This window comes from Triticum aestivum, chromosome 5A (assembly GCF_018294505.1).
Source record: "Triticum aestivum cultivar Chinese Spring chromosome 5A, IWGSC CS RefSeq v2.1, whole genome shotgun sequence".
Taxonomy (NCBI): Eukaryota; Viridiplantae; Streptophyta; class Magnoliopsida; order Poales; family Poaceae; genus Triticum; species Triticum aestivum.
In genome coordinates, this window is record NC_057806.1 from 581,302,171 (window position 1) to 581,307,457 (window position 5,287).

The window sequence follows — 5,287 nt, forward strand, 5'->3', positions numbered from 1 at the left end:
TGTCATCGGTAGTTCCAACTTCTCCACCATCTCGATGCTTGCCGCGTTTATCAAACTCATGTGGTCGATTGTCATAGAACATGATCTCTCTTGTACCACAACACGAGTATGAAAAAGTCCATCCCATCGGCCTTCCTCCTCCAACTGAAATCCATAGCTTAGCTTCCATGATAGACCAGTCATCTTCTGCATAGTGTCGTGAACAACCTTGCTCTGAATACCACCTGATGTAGACCGAACCTCGATGGCGAGATTCAATCTGTTGTTGCGGACCGATCTTTCACGACACACCACCACCAGCAGCAGCAACCTCTCGCCCGCGCACGCGATGTACACGAAATAGAGGGTTTGAACCTTGCGGCTCAACACGAGAAAACCAATCTCAACGACAGTACTCCCGCGCAAAACAATTTCCTCACCGAGAAATCGCAACACAGAGGTTTTTTAAAGCTTCCTCCAAAACTTAGAGATTTTTAGACAGCTTCCCCCAAAACTCGATACGGGTATTTACCCTAAAAACACATCGTGTTTATTATCAAAATATAGCCTCCCCCTTTACATTGCCGCACCATGGCTATTAACAGCCCACGTCTAGACTTGCAAAAATAAGGACACGACCCTATCTCTGACTCAAATAAAATATGGGCTCTCCTAAAACGTAAAGGTATTTGACTTTTACATCTCAATAGATAGCTTTGTCTATTACTTCTAAAACTAACATACGGACTTAAACTTGATTCCTTTAAAAATAGGTGCACCATCTCCTCGTACGTGATCTGCTTGTACGGTGGACCCCATCCACATCCTCTCAAGCAAAGCACGTCTCTAATCTTGCATGGTCTGTTGATGCGATTGACAATCTTTTCTTTACGTGCGAATGGCAAGAAATCTCTGCATCTTATATTTTTGATTGGACCAAATAAATCACAAATCCAAAGGTCCCTTGCATCAACGTAGGCTCCACACTCTTTCCAGAAATTAGTGAACTCCTTGCCAAACTGAGTCTGATCAGTTTTGGAAGCAAACTCCTTGCCTTGATTTAATACCCTTTCACCTTGCATGCAAATATGCACGTCTAGGGAATTCTCTTCCTTTAATCCATCGGCATGCGGCAATAATTCATGAACACCAGCATTAGTTGTTGCCATATCAAGCCGCGGTCACCACCGGCGCCGATCGAGGCCCTGCCCGACTCGCTTTCTTCCTTCTCGTAACAGTAATCCACGAATCCAGACGAATCATATCGAAAAGCGTTAGGTTTGGGAGACTTACCTTAGGCAGGGGGCCCTTCCATGGCCTGATCGCTGTCGCCGCCGTCCTTCGATGAACGACACGGCGGATCATCTCCTTCTTCTCTCCCACATGAAGTCTGATTCTGGCCGGATTGTCGGGGGGCAAGACGGCGTCGACCATCGTTGTCACTTCATCTTCGTCGTAGCCTGAATGGAAAAGCTCGCAGATGAGATCAGATGGGGTCGGCGACGATGGGGAGGCCGCCGCGCTCCCATCCCCATCCTCGGCCGCATCATCCTCATCGGAGTCCGCCAAAGCCCAAAACCAGCCGCTGACCCGCCTGCGATCCCCGACCAATGATGACGGCGCGGCCAAGGTTGCCCCTCTGGTCGCCCCCGCACCCGCCCTCATAAGCGCGTCTAGTTATGTGCCTATATAAGCATAACAAAATTCCTCAGAACGATACAAATATAGAAACATAAGCATTGAGAAATCATAACCGTAAAGTTGATGAAGACACATGATTTGTTTAACCAAGTCCAAGTTGTTAGCATCAACTCTACGTCTTGTTTGGAAAGGCTGAGCATATTGCTCCCGGCGCCGCGCTAGGGGGGTCTAGTCACCATCTTGTTATACTTGATCAGATTATCCGAGTACCTCAAAACTCGCCCAACAGCCGTGGTATATCTTGCGGTGATTCTCCAAACCTGTAGAAACTTGTTCTTCGGTGAATCCACGCGTTGGAGCTCACCGAACGACACCTAACCGTGTAGATGATGCCAATTTCTCAAGAGTAACAAGTTGGAATGCTAGGAACGAACATCTTCGTTGGTGATGCTGAATGACAACTCACTATTCTGCTCAGGTGGTTTTGCTCGCACAGGATTGCTCACGAATGCACAGGAAGAGGGATGAACGTTGTGGACTTGGCAGAAGAATGGTCACAGCCGTCGTAGAAATAGCCGTTGCAGATCAACTTACCTCCCACGAAAGAAAGTAAACAATCACATTTTGAACTAGTGGCGCGGACGACCGTTCTTTGAAGCGGCAATTCCAAAAATTTAGTTCTTTTTTACGGTGCAAGGGAGGAACTCTGCCGATTCATTAATTAAGATAGAAAAAACATACAGGGTGGCACAGTTGGTAAGGGAAACTAAGTCGAAGACTATAAAATATCCGGTAAAAACCGAGAGAAAACCAAAGAAGAAAAAGACAGAAAAAATTATTTCTCAAACTCCTCAATGAAGGTGCTAATTCTAGTGACATTGAAGAACTAAGCTTCAAAGTTCTCGGCCAACACGTAGGAGAAGGTGGCCGTGGGCGTCGACGGCTCCTCTTGCACGGCTGGCGGCGGGGTGTGAGGTGGGGGGGGGGGGGGGGGGGGAGGAGACGCGCCATCGGCAGCAGCAACAGCCATGGACGACGACGGCATAGAAGTAGCAGCAGTTGCCGTGGCCGCCTTGGTCTTCTTCGGCCAAGATGAAGCCGCTGTGGGGTGGAATGAAGAATTTGGGGCGAGGCGTGGCTAGGGAGGCGATGGGTAAAGACATTGGTTACTTTACGACAAGTGGTGGACTATATCACATGTTTCCTTGTCCAAAACGATTTTCTTCTTTTCCTTTTCTGGCACGTACGTACATGCATGGGCGCCGGGTCTGCATCATATACGCGGCCTATGTCCGCAGCAGAGTCCATCCAAAACCCTAAAACCCTCACCCCCACACCGTCGCCACCGACCGGCCGAATCGATCACGCCGTACGTACACCATGCCGACCTCCGCGCACGTCGCCGGCGACGGCCTCCCCTCCGTATCCGCTTCCTCCATCGTCGCTAGCGCCGTGTGCGGCTACCACTTGGTCAAGATCGTCAGCTACTCGCGCACCAAGGAGGTCCCCAATGGCAAGTCGATCCACTCTAGCCCGTTCCAGCTGGGAGGCCGCACATGGCATGTTCGTTACTATCCCAACGGGAACAAGACGGAAGACATCGATTACATATCCGTCTTTCTCGAATTCGATGATACCGTCGTCCCGGAGGCCGGGGCCGTGGAGGCGCAAGCCAAGTTCAGCCTACTCGACCAACATGGGAATCCTGTGCCGTCCTATACCCAGCGGACCATCAGGAACAACTACGCTGTGAATAAAACCTGGGGGTATGATAAGTTCATCAAAAGGGAGGAATTGGAGAAATCAGAGCATCTCAAGGACGACTCCTTCACTATCAAGGTCGACGTCGCTGTCCCTGGCTTGTTCCACGGGCTGGAGACTCCATCCATCGTGGTACCGCCGTCTGACTTGCACCGGCACTTAGGGGATCTCCTGTCAAGCAAGGCAGGCGCCGATGTCGAGTTCCTAGTCGGCGGTGAGACTTTCTTCGCGCACCGGTACGTGCTCGCAGCGCGCTTTCCTGTTTTCAAAGCAGAGTTCTTTGGTTCCATGGAAGAGAGCACCACCAAAAATGCCATACGCATAGATGACATGGAGGCACAAGTGTTCAGTGCTCTGCTCACTTTCATGTACACGGACGCGTTGCCGGATATGAAGCAAGAAGAAAATATGCCATGGCTCAGCATTTGCTTGTTGCAGCGGACAGGTATGATTTGGCGAGGCTGAAGGTGATTTGTGAAGATAAACTGAGCAATCATATCGATAGGGGCTCCGTGGCAGCCATGGTGACATTGGCGGAGCGACACCACTGCCATGGGCTTAAGAAAGCATGTTTGGTATTCCTCAGCTCGTCAGCGAATCTGAATGCACTCATAGAGTCTGAAGGCCTTGAGTTTTTAACCAAGCACTGCCCCGGTCTTCTGAAGGATCTCCTCTTGTCCAAGGTTGTAGCTTTTTGACTCGGGAGAAGAAAATCAAGGGCATGGACATGACGAGGTATAGATGCATGCATTCAAGACAGGTGCAATTCTATCCAGAATGTTACTCAGAACTCTGGAATCTGGATACAAAATCTAATACTATTTGTCACAAGGATGCGATCTACCTCAGTCTTTTTTTCTGTTTTTTGTTTGGGCACTGTGTCTTTTATGGAAAATTATAAACAGCATGACTCTGTCCAGAATGTTACTGGAACTATTAATTAACCAAGACAAGGTGTTTTAATTAGATGGAAGTTTTAGTTCAGGCATCCTCTGTCACTCTTTAGCAGGTTCGGATAGACTATGGTTTTGCTGAAATAGCCGGTTGTGGTTTTGGGAATTACTGTTTTCGGCTTCATATAGCTCAGTTCAAGTTTTTACCCAAATGTTATTACACAGGGTTTCTGTTTGCTAAAAGATACTTGTATGTTCTGTATATCTGAATTACAAATTAGGGTTCCAGAATTGAACTGATTTTTTTTTTAGTCTAGAATTGAACGGGAGTAAACGCGACTACAAAATTCTGGTATGACCAAAAATTTGGCAAGCTATTGGTGTTTGGATTGTGACCATTACAACTTCCTGGCATGTTGTTGTTTGGCTTATGACCATGATAGCCCCAAAATTTCAGATACTGGTTCTGGAAGTATTTAAATGCGTATGTTATATAAAATTAAGAAAACACAAAAATTGATACTAAGAGAGAGCGTGAAGAAAAAAGTCGCTAATCTACACTACTATTAAACAATCAAACAAGAATTTTTTTACGTGCATCAAGCAAATTGGCCCACAACACCGCGCAAACCGATCAGCACCACACGATTAGTCTCACAGATCTAAATCTAACAGTTACCATTAATTTAATGCCTTTGCGGTGTGGACTTAGCAAATTCTCATGACTGGCCGTGCTTCACTCCATGATCCATCCACCAACGGAGAAATACCAGCCCCCGTCCATCTCCTATAATCACACGGTTATCATCGGAAACGGAGGAAACTGAAATCGGCTCACATCGCCCTTAACCTCAACGCCGCCCACCAACACCGTATCATGCCTGCACGCCGACCTCGCGGCACTGCACCTTAAGGTCGCGCCATCACCATCGCCATCGCGGATTGTTGCCACGCGAGCAGCGTTGAGTCCGTTTTTGTGTCATGGGCCGCCGCCGCCCGCCGCTCCTCCTCTG

General features: G+C 48.2%; 1 pseudogene; it reads left to right on the top strand.

Moving 5' to 3' along the window:
* The first annotated feature begins 2,919 nt into the window (after nucleotides 1-2,919).
* On the top strand, nucleotides 2,920-4,231 carry LOC123104973 (BTB/POZ and MATH domain-containing protein 1-like; annotated as a pseudogene).
* Nucleotides 4,232-5,287: the final 1,056 nt, after the last annotated feature.